This window comes from Plectropomus leopardus, chromosome 7, assembly GCF_008729295.1.
Source record: "Plectropomus leopardus isolate mb chromosome 7, YSFRI_Pleo_2.0, whole genome shotgun sequence".
Classification (NCBI taxonomy): Eukaryota; Metazoa; Chordata; class Actinopteri; order Perciformes; family Serranidae; genus Plectropomus; species Plectropomus leopardus.
The window spans coordinates 10,626,642-10,641,946 of NC_056469.1; positions in this window are offsets into that span (position 1 = coordinate 10,626,642).

Consider the following 15,305-nt stretch of genomic DNA (forward strand, 5'->3'; position numbering starts at 1 on the left):
ACCATCCAAAATACAGCTTCTTTGGAAACACTGGTGAGTTTTATAGTTTTATAATATGCTTTTCAAGATGCAAATGCAGAATCATGACAAGTATTGATGTTAATCTGTTGAAAGAGCGGTCTTTATAGATCAGTAAAAGTCATCACCCTTTTAAAAAAGCATAAAAAACACCCATTATAACATTTGGTTAACTTACTGTATCATCCTTCTCTGTTAGTTACTAATTCCGTGAATGAAAATGTTTCCGCAGACATTTAAACTATATACTGAGTGAATGAAGAAAGCGGGCATGTAACAGGCCTTTGCAGCGACCTCACTGTAACCTCTAACTGATCGTGGGCCCCCCGGGTTTCCATGGAGGTTAGAGTTGCTGCTTTTTTGGAATTTCATTTCCTTTCTTTTTGCTCTGCTTTCCTCTCACTCAAACTAGTTTTCAGTTTACAGATTGAAAATGAACACCCCCAGCCTTATTATTTAAACCGTGCGTAAACAAAAGCACAGTGACCTAAGCAAAAGATAAAACATGTTTCATGCTATTTACATGTTTGATTATTCTGATAAGAAGATCAAATACTGGCTTGATGCATTCGTTTTTCAGTGTGTTACTTCATGCAGAGATATTCATTTTGCAGCAGCTTTTCGAGAAATGGAAATAAAGTGAAAACAAAGATAATACAGAGACTACTTATTTTGTGTTTTTTGTTTCTTATCTTCAATCATGGCCTCTGTCCTCTGCCTATGAATGTCATCGGGGCTATCAGTTAGCATGACATTAGCCAAGGTCAAACTGTGGACAGGCCTTTGTCTTGCAAATCCCTTGTCTTAAAATGTGTCTCAGATGACACAGCAGCAACAGACAGAATGGAAATTCTGCTTTGGTTTAAAGTGATTTCACAAAATAATTCCTAATGTGGGTGTTACAGTTCAGTGTCCTTCACAGCCGAATGATGTTCTGCCAACATCCTCCGCTTTTTTTCTCTTTTCTTAACCGAAACACTGCAGTGCTGCGCTTCTTAATGTTTCGAAGTACTGATCCAACATGAAAAAATATACTGTTGTCTAAAGTTAATTTAAAGATAGAAACATGCTGCTTTTGTTTAATCACAAAAAACAGAAATCAAACTCATTATAGGACTCCACATACATGAGCACAATGTCATAAATTATAAAACAGAAAGCTCACATTGCAATCATTTTCTCCAAATTTTCAGAGCAACATAAAAACTCATGTAAGGTAAATTCTACAAAAGGTCTCTACATGAATATCAGCTAATCGTTGATATTGCAAAACACTCTATTCTCACACTAAAATTTCAGCCTAAATGAGAAGCACACCAGAGTAACAGCCCTTGCAATTCACAAAAAGGTGACCTTGACCCTGAGCCCTGACTCCCATGCTGCCTTGCTCCACCATACCTGTTGCTTACCTGAGCTGACGGTTCAGGAGCAGAGGAGTGAATGTCCACACTGCCTGGTCAAAAGTGTGTAATTGCTATTTTACCGGAATAAGTAGAGCCTGCTCCTCCTCTTTGTTTGGGATATAAACTTTAGTGTGTGCAGCGTGTACAGTGTGAGCGTGTGACGCGTTTACGTACGTATAGGAGACCAGTGGCAGTGTTGTTCCATAAACATCAGCGTGTGCATGATGGGATAAAAGTAATTTGTAATTTGCCTCAGGGTGGCCATGTTTACCTCTAGTTAACGCACTGTGCATTTCTTAATAACACACTGAGACAGAGGCTCAATTGTTCATATTAATATTTTAATGGTTAACCCTTTGGAAACCTGGATCGACATTAGTTTTCTTGTGCTGTGTTCAGACACCTTTCACAGTCATTTGAACCCCTGAAATTGGAAAATTGGTTTGATGCAATCAGCAGGCAATCAGCAACTTGGCAAAAAAAAAAAAGTTGCAACTTGCAAATTGCAAGACTTAATTAAAAAGTGACAAGAGAATTATTATAAAATTACACATATATATAATTATTGGAAAATGTCCAGAAAATTATTTACAAATATAACGTTATTTATTCAAATTAAGTTACAGAAAAAATACTATATATATATACTATATATATATATATATATATATATATATATATATATATATATATATATATATATATATATATATATATATGTTTAATATTATTTCTTTCCATTATTTCTTATTTTATTTTAGTATGTTAAGACAGTTTTAAACACTCAAAAACACACTCATACACCAATGGCACAGCCATCAGGAGCAATTTGGGGATCAGTTTCCTGCCCAATGATACTGCAATATGTGTACTGGAGGAGTCAGGGAAATGAACCTCTGACCTTCCTAGGACGACCTGCTTCACCAGTTGAGCCACAACTGCCCAAAAAGAAATCATATCAAAGTTGCATAATCATTAGGGATATCAATCATGGAAAATATTACAAATGGAAAAGGTTCAGATGCACCAAAGAGAAGAAGATTAATTTTTTTGATGTGACAAAGACAGAAAAAGGTGTGAGTGTGTTGTACAGTGTGTTGTTTCTGTCCTTCCTCCTCTCACTCTAATTGTTGTCTTATTGCACTCTGGTGCTTTGTCAGGTATCCAGGTATCTACCAGTGCTCCTCTCCCTGTGGAATAAATTGTTCGGTGTTGGTTGTATGGTTGATGGGCACTCTAATTTTTTAATAACCCTGGACAGGAGGGAGGGATTTTTTTAAAACTTTGCTTAACTCGGGATTGATTAAAACTTACAACCTTTCCTTGAAAGGGTGCCTTTTTACATAACAATAACTTAAGTTTACTTTAATAACCACACAGTAAGCAGGTGGAATTTGTTTCCGGTATAACATGTAATAGCACAGCTCCGTACATCCCATATTTTTTATGCTAGTAGGTAACTGTGCTGATTTGTTGGTGTTACCCCTATATATTCAGTGCATGTATGCAGAAGAGTTTGAGTGCATGCATGTGTCACTGTGGTGATCTGTGACTATTTATACCATTTCCTGTCACACACTGAGAAAGCAGAGGCATTCACCAACCTCTCAACAAATGATAACACTGCAAGGACACAGGGGACAGGGACACAGACAGAAAGACATGCTTCTATGTGTGTGTGTGTGTTAGTGATAACACAATAATTTACTGCAATTTGACAGTAGATAGAGTGCCGAATGGTGATGACAAAGCAGAGAGGGAATACAGCAATAAGATTTCTTGTGGCTTATTTACTTACAAGTGAAGTTTTCACTTTGTGTGTGTGTTTATATTTTATTTGTGCTAAATTTAAAATAAAGTTTTCACATTAACTCGCATTGACTGGATTTTAGGAATTGTTCAAAAATGCTGTATGGCATGAATACAGCCAAGCTGTATCTGTATGTTGATTCTGGTGTCTGGTGTCCTGTATTTTAGCTGTTTTTTTTACTCCAATGCAATCTTGTAATTCAGATTTTGTCTATTTAAATTAAAGCTGATTTAAATTTTAACTAATTTAAATTTAACGAGAATAAAACCAGATCTATGATGTTAGTCTAGTTTAGTCTCAGTGGTGCTTCATGAATGTGGGCGAAACTAGAGGTTAGTTGTAGGTAGGTTAAATAGACGCTAAAAGTTGTAGAGCTTATCTTAACATGATCAGCTTGTTATAATTTAACTTTAATTGTAATAGTTTAACCTGTTTCCTCAGGTATTAACGGATGTAGCAAGTTGAACTGATTCATTGTCTGTTAAAGGTCATCTTGAGAACACATGCTCAACAATGTAGGTTATCAGTGGACACACACACACACACGCACACACACACACACACACACACACACACACGCACACACACACACACACACACTGTTATGGCTGTTATGGTGGTATTCGGGATATTTGTCCATAAACAGTAAAACTAAAGGTCTTTGAACAGGTTAGCTTACATAGCAGAGAGAGACAGCTCCAGTCAGCCAGCAGATAAGAGATTCACTTAGATCAAGGAAAAGATCCTGTGGAAATTAAATCAGCTTCAGTTTGCTTTCAAAGTCATTATTGGAAACTCTTTAAAACTGGTGGTTGGTCCTCACATGACAATAGTGTTATGTATTTAAACATTTTTCCTCAAGCAGAGCCAGGAAATGCCAAATGAGATGTGACCCGGGAGACTCCTACTGTGATTACTCTACAACATTTTCCCGTTTGATCTTTTGTCACAAGCATACACCAAATGTAGAAAGTCACACTGTAAACTAACCACTGTCATCCTCAGTTGTGGAGAACATGAAGTCATGAAATCAGACATTAACATATGACAGGAATCTAACATGAGTGAACTGAGGTGTAGCCAAGCAGCTGAGTCAACATGTTGCTCCACACCGCCGCTGTTGTATCAACTAAAAGACGAGGCAGAATTCTCTCCTGCTGATTGCCCCGTGTGTGTGTGTGTGTGTGTGTGTGTGTGAGCATACGTGCGTGCCTGCATGTGTGTGGCTGCCTGTCCATGCTGCTCTATCAGGTGTCACAACACACAGCAAGAGGAATGAAGACCACAGTCAAATATCAGTTGCGATTTTACATTGTTTAGTGCTCATGTGAAAAGGTTTTCTCAACAATCAATAATCAAAGCAGTCACTATCAGCAGGCTTGATTAGGCCGCCTGTGCCTTGTTAGTTAGAGTGAAGCTGTCAATTAGGGTGTCTAATCCCCACTTTACCAGTAAAATGTCTTAAAAAATAGAGTTTTCATACACCACTTTTTTTTCTGTTTGTTTTTGCTGTAGTGTTTTAACCTGGTGTTTGCTGGCAGCCTGGGCTGAGGAGGGGGGGCTCAACAGTCTGAGGTCCGTTGGCTGTGGCTGGTGACAGACAGATAGAGGATGTGGGAGCAAAATTCATCCTAGAGAGAGGGATATATTAATTCTCGCTCACTTGTTGACATTCTGCCAGTTAACTGTTGATGTTGTCCAGAATTAGATTTAAGTGTAAGCCTCTTTTTTGGTTTACCCTACCCCCATGCAGTGGATGAGTCCAATTTGGGTGGGGACAGAAGGGATATCAGAGCCGCCTGGGAACTGACTGAGGGATAATTGTCAATAGAAGCTTGCTGCGAGGCTGTCATTTTCTTTTACATTTTTTTCTACCTCAAATGCTTTTTGCTGAGTTTTCCTGGATCTTTTGTTCTTCTCTGTTCCTATTGTCATTTTTGGTTAATAAATCACCACTTTTTTTTTTTTTTTGGACGGACTTCTGCCTCCTGAGCTTTTTCAACACATCAACCTGTCCACCTAAATCCAGAGCCAGCCAGCCACACAAAAATCCCAAATTCATGTAGTGTTGCTGTTTGTAATCCTACAGCTCAGTTGATCAAACTGTAATGTAAAATAGAGACTGTGTGTTTCTTTACAATGGGTGTGTGAGACGCTGTGAAGAGTGTTTGACTTTGTGTCATAAAATAGCTTCTGTGAACACATTTGGTAACACAATGCGGGAGGGGGGCAAGGTCATAGGTTTAAGTGGACGTTAAAGTGTCACATGGACAAATTTGCTTTCAAAGCAAGGACAAATGGGAGGGAAAAAGGTCATTTCTTCTCGCTTATATTGTAATTGCATGTTGAAATACCTGAAGTTACTGATCACTCCTATTACCTCTGTTAATTTATGCCATTAACCACAAATATAAAACATTTACATTTATAAACATAAATGCAGAGGTATAGCAACACTTAAAGACTGAAGTCTGGTTCCTGACACAAGCAGACATTCACCACCAGGGGGAAGCAGGAGACATACCAAAGTTGTGATCATGTGGTCACATGTAGCTTTAGCTTCCCTTCCATGTGTTGTTGCACATTACAGTGACTGCAGCTTGTCTACCTAAGGAGTGCCAAGATAAAATAACAAAACCATTCCTGTAAAATCATCTTGCAGCAGCACAGTGTTGGTGATAACAAAGAGGACACCCAGGCTTTAAAAATGAAGGGCTTCAGAGATAAACCTCCGAGACTGATTTAAAGCCCAAATTATCAGTCCATATTCAAAATGCCTACTGCCACACAACAAACTGGGAGAACCAGTTGCACACTGCTGAGTCTGGTGAAAAAAAACGGCTGTTGCAGTGAGAGTGTTTTTAACATTTGCAACTTAAAGGGACAGTCAACTCTCAACTAAAAAATACATATTTTTCGGTGGGAGCTGCTGACTGTTGGCGATATCAGCTGTAGAGATCTCTTCCTTCTCTCTAATATAAAAGAACTAAATAGCACTTGATTTGTAGTGCTTAAAGTGTTAGAAAAAAAGAAGAAATAATTACATAAAATAAATTATTTTTGACATACATACAAAAAATATCAGCATATTAGCAAATACGTCCCTGAGTTTATCTTTGGTAGCTAAAGAGCTACAAGTTGCTGGACTTTTATGCAAAGACAATGACTGTGTACCAACAAAATTATCAGGACAATTTACTTCAGAATGCAAATATTTAACAACTCTTAGTATCACATCTAACTTCGCTGACTAATTCCCAAATAGGGAAATAGTTATATTTTCATTAGAGTTTTAATTGAATAATTTCACAAACAAGTGCAACATGCTCTGATGGAAACAGAAATGGTGTTTTAAGTGTTAGGTATTTACAATCAGTTAAATCTCTATAGTAGCTGGCTTATCTGTGGAGTGAGTGCTTCCATCAAGTGGACAAACTGTGAAAGTGTAGCTGACTAACCTGGTATTACAAGCACAGTTTCGATGGTTTGTCTGAATACAATTGTAAAACGTATGTATCAGCACAAAGAGCAGATACTCTTCTATTCCTCATCTGACTGGCGCCTGTCTGCAGGCGATCACTTTACTCAGCACTTCCACAACATCTCTGTGACCACTTCCTGCTGTGGTCAGTAGCTCACTAGGCAGGAAAGCCTTTGTAATTTTTTCATTACATGTGGAAAAAAAACTATCAAATGTTTGATCTATTGATTAAATGTTTTAGAATTTATATTTTAAATTTTGGGTTCAGGCTGAGTGTCAAAAATTTGACTGTAAATATTACATTTTGTTTAACCACTGATTCCTGGATTCCTACACACGTTAATTGATGTATCCACATCAGAGAGCATAAAAACAATGTGTTTATAAGGTGTGTACCTTAAAGGCATTACACATTGAAGTATGACTGTGCAAGGGAAGCAATTGCGCATTATTATTGTAGAAAGTGCAAGGTCAGGTTATTGTAAGCAGAATAAGGAAGTGAAGATATCAGAGGTTAGACTGGATCTGACTTCAACAGTAATAATTTCCAGACCTGAATCCAATGATTTAAAAAGAGGAAGATCATTTCCTTCTCCATTCAATGTTGTTTAGAAGGTATAAAGTAACAAAAAGCAGCAAAACACTCCTCCTCAGCTTTCTGTCTCCGTTTATTCCTTTGTTACTATCGTGGTCATATCGTCTTCCGTGTCCTTTCCTCCTAAAAGCAAAAAGACGTCACACATCACTAATCAATTCGGAATCTAGAGTCAATGCATCCACCTGTGAATTGATTGCACTTACTGAAGCACTTCTGGAGGGTCTCAGATCTCTGCAGCATGGCATACAATAAACCAAACACCAACAGGATGCCGAAGAAGCCCCCAATGGCACAGCCGATGAGAGTGGCGTAGCTTGTGCCATTATCTAGGAGCAAAGATACCAAGACGGAGTGAGACAGGAGAATTTACCACAGACATTTTAGTCAAAAATGACTAAATAGAATTACTGGGTTGTGCCAAATTTAAGTCAGTCAACAACCTCTTAAAGACCACTTTTGGGTCCTAGCCAATTGAATCAATGAGAATAATAAAAATTATTTAGATGTGTATTTTTGCTGTGAAAAACATGCTGAGAAATATATAGACAGAAGAGTCTTCACCATAAACATGCAGGACAGCAGCAGGTGCATTCGGATTGTTTGACTGCTGACAAATGACTCTTGTGCCGTTGTCAGAGAAGGAAGTTCCCTTGATGGTCCACACAGCCAATGACTCTCCTTTCTTCGTTATACAACTTCCATAGAGAGCCTGATGAAAGAGACAAGGAACGGAAAAGAGAGGAGTTCAGATGAGGGGACAGGGAAAAAATAATAAAGATACTGAAATAAATAAAAAAACACAATGGGAGCTGAGGAGTGCTGTAGCCCTTCTTGAGAAATTAGACTCTTACAGAAGCTGCAGTGAGTTTGCCTCCATATGACCTGCATGAGCATTAAGACAGTGCAGCGACTTTTTTGTCATAGTTATTCTTAATAACTGTCCCCCCGATTGATTCCCTGTGGACTCTGACAACACGATTCATGGGATGCAAGTCAGAAGAGCCAGTGTTTACATTTTCTCTGGCACAGTTTCACAGTGAGAAGTAGACAGTTAAATTGAAGCAGGAGGAGATTTTCTCTATAAAATGTTGTTTTTGACATTATATTGTGTGGTCATGGCTGATACTTGGGCAGGATCAACCATGAGAAAAAGAAAAGAACTAACTGAAGAGCAAAAACCAAGCTAAGAGGAACAGTGAGAGCACATGGGCGAAAAACACAAGTCAGCCTTTGTCTAGTCTGACTCATTGCATGCAGACTGGAGCTATTATGTTACCCTTTTTTTAAAAAAAATCCCCTTCACTATAAGAAACAACACCCTTGGAGATAACAACTTACACACTGATAATGGCAACATTTAATAAAGATTTAGATAAAGATATTGGACAATAAGGCATGCCTGCTTTGTTCTTTCAGTGAATTGTTCAAGAGATTTTCAGTGAATAAAATAATTTGTGAATAGATCTCGGAAAAGCCCTGTTGTTGATCTGTTTTCTGAAATGGCCAGTAGGAGCTGATTAGCGTCATTCTTTGAAATGTCTCATTACAGTTATTTTAGCGCAGGGTGGGAATCGGCAAACTCTCTGTTACTGCAATTCTCCCTCTGGAGAGTCTACCTTGTTAGCATGAGCTCACACAGCAGCTCACACAAAGCCAATATCGAAATGGCTTGACTCATTAAAGCCATTAATAACCATTAGGTAACACCAGAGCCCTTTAAGATAGAGTCGTGTCATCTCCGTTTGCTCCAATAACCTTTTTTTTTTTTTTTTTCCCAAAGATGGCGGATCATGGAGAGCCTCAATAGTTCCCGGAAGTAACATTAATTGCTAGCAGCGCAATGGAGTTACAGCAGGAAGACCATTTTTGATGGGCTTTAACAGGGTAAGACGTCTAAAGACTCGTTTTTTCATATTATCAGCACACCTTAACTAGTGCTTTAAAGCATGATATTGGATTATCTGCTGCTAAATTAGTAGCTAAAATTTACACATGCTAACAGAGTAAGCTAACGTTAATACACTGTACTGTATATACTGAGCACATTTCGTTAGCTGCTAACAGCCTGTTGATTTAAAATGTCCTGCTCTTAAATAATTTCATCTAAGATTGGGGAGTTAAAGGGGAGAAAAAGGCTTATTTTACAGGTCAGTGTGAGTTACATGTCAGCTTTGGTAAGATAACGTGGTGCTTGATAGCAGAGTGGTATTTTGTGATAAATTAGTATTATATGGATTAAGAGTGCATATTTGAGACTAATAAATATTGTAAAAACATTACTGTTAACAGAAACGTAATTTGAGGATGAGCGTTTTTAGCTTTGTGATTCTGTTGACTCCATTTGTCTTTATTATGTTTCAGCTCAGTGGCTTTTTCATTGATGGCAAAGGGAGGTAGGCTGAAAGACCTGAATGAGATCACAGGATAAGCCATTTAGAAAAATGAAACACACTAGGCTTAATGGGGAATTATTCTAAACGCTGACATTGTTACAACTACTGTATTATTTTATTTTTTATTATGTTATATGAAGTGGGTTTTAAAAAAAACACAGATTGCTCTAGTTTAATGCAGTTCATTAACGTGTAAATCCAGTAGAGGTAATATTACTCAGCCTAATGAAGGCTCTCCTCTGGAGCACAGATCTGACTAATTCATGCTTTTTCATGCAGTGGTTTACACTTTGTATTAAAATCACTCTCTTATATTAACAGTAGTGTGACGACACTAGAGCAATGAAGTACCCTAGACCTTTTTAAACAAAGGAAAAAGCTTAGACACAAGGATGGGCAGGCTGACAAAGGATCAAAGTCTGATAAATTATTAAAAAAGGATCAATATTTGTGGGCCTTTCATATGAAACACTATAGACAAATGCTGAGGTTAGCACAGCAGAAGCTAGCTCCAAGTGAGTAATTCACTATGAGAAGTGCAAACTTAACACAACTAACTAACTTATAACTAACTAACTTACTATATATATATGTATTTATATATATATATATATATATATATATATATATATATAAATATATATATATATATATATAGTTTAGATATTTTATATTTTACAATATATTTTTATTTTTTCTACTTTAATCATATTTAACCCTTATTTAGCACTCAGTCACTTTTTTTCTGTTGCCTCTGACTCTTGAGCTGCTGAAATGTGCGAATCTCCCGAGTGTGTCATTAATCAGTCTACATTAATCTTCAAATCTAAGCATGTTTTACTTTGAAAAACAATATAATAATGAAACTATATAAGGTGCGCTTCCTGTATATGTGTATATGTAAATCAATGCAGTTATTGACTGCTATTTAGCGAAAATCTGAGTTTTGTCTCTCCATATAATGTATTCCAATCATGGATTTAAATGGTCTGCCAGACACTTCTGGGAGCTATTCGAAGCCTCCATGTATCACGTGACACCGGAGCATTTTGAACTTCCCTTGTCAGTACTCTGTTTATTCTAGTGCACTAGGTAACACTAGCCGTGTCATGATAACGGTTAGCCCTGTCACTGTTTGTGTTCCCTGCCCACACTATCAACACATCCTGGGCTCAGTGGCACCCAGGGCAACCGTGATTGGTTTAGAGAAACAAAAACAAGCCACAGCTTTCTTTTTTTCCAGTAGCAGAGTGGTAATTTCGTGATGTGGAGAAGGGGCTGACTACATAAGGGTGACCACCTCACCTGGGGAATATCTTCCACGTGGCCCGAGGGACATCTGAGGCTGTAGTTTCTGTGGCTCCCATAGAAGGTGAGTGTGACATTTGGAGAAGCTTTGGGCACTCCACACTGAAACACTGCAGGTTCTCCCACAGCCACTGTGATGTCACGTGGCCGCGTGCGGTAACTGACAGCTGAAGGGTTTTGGTGCTGAAGTGCTGGTGGTGGTAGTGGTGTTTTGAGCTAGAACAGTTTATGACAATGTGTGTGTTGTGTGTGCGCGCGCGCACGTGTGTGTGTGTGTGTGTGTGTGTGTGTGTGTGTGAGAGAGAGAGAGAGAGATGGAAAAGTTAAGTTAATTGGATATAATGACTAATAATTATGACAATGTATAATATATTTAGAGATAATTAACGGCACATTTCTTGTGTAAAGTGTAAAATCTACTACTACTATCTACTAGCCTAAAGCAGTCTTTATGTGTTCAAATTTCCAAAACCTGATCAGGATGCATTGAGCTACAGTTTGTTTGAACTATTATAGATTATTTTGCCACACTACATAAGCATGCATTATCAGAAATGTAGGAAACCAGTTAAGGAACCAAACTCTAAAAGAAACGAACAGTGCAACAGTAGCCAAACAGATCACACAACATGAAATCAGCACACTGCACATCATCATCACTTAAATAGTTATCAAGTTGAATTGTTGCTCTGAATATCCACCCATCCATGCTGTGTGTTATTTACAGGAAGTGAAAGCTGCTGAAACCTTAAACAAAGTCTCCTCACTGCCCTGATAAACATGTAAATATTCTTTTTTTTTCCACTCATCATCATTTTTTTATTCATATTTTTTTCAAGAGCAGAAGGATACAAAAAATATCACAGCTTATCACCATATTCAAAAGGCATTGCTGTTCTATTTTCTGAGAACAACATAACGCATTGAATAAGACAAAACAAAAAGGGACAAACGCGCTGTATCCTCTAATTGCAAAATTAAAATATACCCTGCACCCAAATTATACACAGCAATAACATAATAGCAAAAGCACAGTCACAAAGGAAGAAAAAAAAAGACTGTCTACAAAGCACATCAAAAGTGACTATAATCGTGTATCTAAAAATTAGTCAGAAGTTAGTTATACCCATCAGTTTCAGAAAGGGGCTTCACACAAAATATCAACATTTGAATATTCTAATGACAGGAAACATCTGTTTCCCCAGAAGATTTTCTTAGAGGGGGGAGAGCTTTATGATACAAAAATCCTACTAAAGATCTTTTCTCTCAGACTGCAAAAACATAAACGAGGGTCATGGTTTGGTCTGTGGATATTTTCAGTTACACGTGTTGATTTTAATGCTAGTAAGAGCTGAAAACTTTAAACATGACTTTATTCAGTCTTTCATTCTGAAACTCTGGATGTGGTTACCTGAGGAGGGTGCGGTGATTTTGAAGCAGAGCCAGCAGCAGCAAGCAGATAGGAGGAGCCTTTCTCTGCTTCCTCATCTTGCCTTTCCCCCTCTTTTCCATTGTTTTCTTCACTCAGTCTCTCTTATCCTATAAATTCATCTGCAGCTGTTTGAATGGTGCAACTTTTATTTTCATTCAATAATAAAGGAACTCAATGCATATAATAGTAGTAGTCGTGTTTTTCCTTCAGGTTAAATGTGATGTAAAGGAATGTGGAGGGTTAATGCCGACGACTATTACCTGAGGGCACATTACCAGTCCAATGGTTATTTAAAAAAATGATGTTTTCAGAAAGATACAATGTGTCATTACTGTAAATGAAAAACATGCCAGTGGGACCCATCAATTTGATTTTAGGAAGAAGTACTGTCACCTAGGAATATTTTCAAAGTTTTTATTTCACACCATCAATTTTATGAAACAACTTAGCCTGAGGAGCACATAAGCCATGATATAATCTGTTTTAGTATTTACTAAGTAATCACAAAAAAAACTTCACTTTTAGAAACCTCTTCTGATTCAGTGTATCAGCCTTAATAACTATGGCTAACTAATGTTGACTTTAATAGATATAGACAAACCAAAAATATTGAATTTAATGTGTCAAACTAACCATTTTATATCGAGCTGTCATTTGTTCAATGAGCTTTTAGGCTGATAGAATTATGATGTAAAAAAAATTGCATGAGGAAACCAATAAGTATGGATTGACAAAAAATCATGACTGTTTTGTCCCCAAATCTGAAGGCTTGTGTAAATGTGAGAAATAAAGTTAAAATAGCAACAACAAAAAACAAATTACTGGAAGATTATTGACACTGACCGGAAAGTGAACTGGAAATTTCGTGGTCTGCAGGCAGCTTCCTTATTTCAAGAATATGACACAGCTCCTTTAAAATTATTCATACGTATTGATAAAATTAACTTCCCAGAAGAAGACTTCTCTAAACTAAAAAGTCTCACATAGGCCTATATTTACTGCCAGCGTCTCAGAAAACAGACTTGTAAGTGTCTCCACACAGTGCTGTCTCTCTCTACACCTCTTTCCGTGTCACTCCATCCTCCCACTCTAACCAGGTGGACTGTTGAGAACAACAAGGCACCTGAAGAAACTTGGACATGTTCCGAGAATTTACAAGATGGTTTCCTGCGAATAACAAACAAACAGGTTGAGCAGGTCGGCCTTTGCCTATAATAGCTGCTGGGAGTAGTGCTAATAATGCAGGCCTTTTAAGCTTTTCTTTTTTTCTCTTTCTGTCACACACACACACACACACACACACACACACACACACACACACACACACACGTACACTTACTTTTCCATCTTTTAGAGCAAGAGCTTGAAATATTTGGGTAACACAATTTTACTTTCAAATAAGTTTCTTCTGTCTGAAGGACAAGCAGGTGGACCTGCTGCCATCACAGCAGAAATGGCATCACTTTCCACCACCTACTTGCTTTTGTTCTTGTTTGAATGCTCTGTGCCAATTAAGATAATAATAAGTAATAGTGTGCTGTTTATTATTAGACACTGAGACAATGGATACTCACCTGAAAGAAAGAGTTACATTTTGGCTCTGCCCAAGACACCAAATCACATACCTTACATACATAACACATGATCACTCTGTACATACTGTAAACACTTTATTATTATTATTATTATTATTATTATTATTATTGTTGTTATTTTATTTTGTTCTATTCTATTCTATGTCAAGTGCCTTCAAATATATACATATACATACATACATATGTATATGTGTGTGTGTGTGTATATACGTGTGTGTGTGTGTGTATATGTATATGTATTATTTGTATCATTTTGGCCTTTTTAATGAATATTTAATTTAGTTGCTGCTGTAACAAAACAATTTCCCTCACAGGATTAATTAAGTATTTCTATTGTATTGTATTGTATTGTATTGTATTCTATTCTATTCTATTCTAAAGTATACACTTTTGCATGCAGTATGCACACTGTAAGACATTAAACTTCTTCATAACATTGTTCCAAGAACTTTGACCCTCTTGCATATATATCCCTTACTTTTGAGTTTGCAGAATTTATTATCTTATTGTTATTATTCATAGCAAAAATGTAGGAATAATTCATTGTCCATATTTGCATATCTTTATATGATTTTATGAGATCTCTCAGTGTCAAAGTAAGATATTGTTATTTGTCATCACAACAACTTTATCTATCCCAGCATACAAAACACATGATCATATTGTTTTTACATGACATAAGAAATATTTGACAAATAACTCATATACAATATTAACTCATAATTGAGCAGATTTCCCTGGCAATGAAAAACAAATATGCAGCATGCCCAGATATAAAACCAACAACAGTCTGAAATGGTAAAGGCCTATGAAAACAGAAGAAAAACAGTTAGAGTCCAAGGTGTAACTGTCTGCAGCTGTAAAATTCCTTGGCTGTTTCTGTCTTATTTTGAATACAATAAATGATTACAAGAAGCTTCATCCTGATAAATCAGAACCAGTCTTTTCAAATGCCATCATTTCTGTGTGAATGCATGTTTTTTGGCTGTAGCTTATGTGTTAGAGCATGCGATGTTGCTGTTGAGGGCAAAATGTAATAAAAAAGGAACATGAGAAACATATTTTTAAAAATTGTAGCTCTCAGCTGTGTCATCAGTGTGCCCTAATAAGGAGCGCAGGATCTAAGTAAAGCACAGACATTGCTGAGAAGGACAGAAGGATGTTTGCAAAGTAAACACCTGCCACCGAGCTGACTTCTGCTAAAATACTAAATAAATGGGAAGGAAACCAGCCCGCTGAGATGTCACGTATCATATATCTCTGTGAA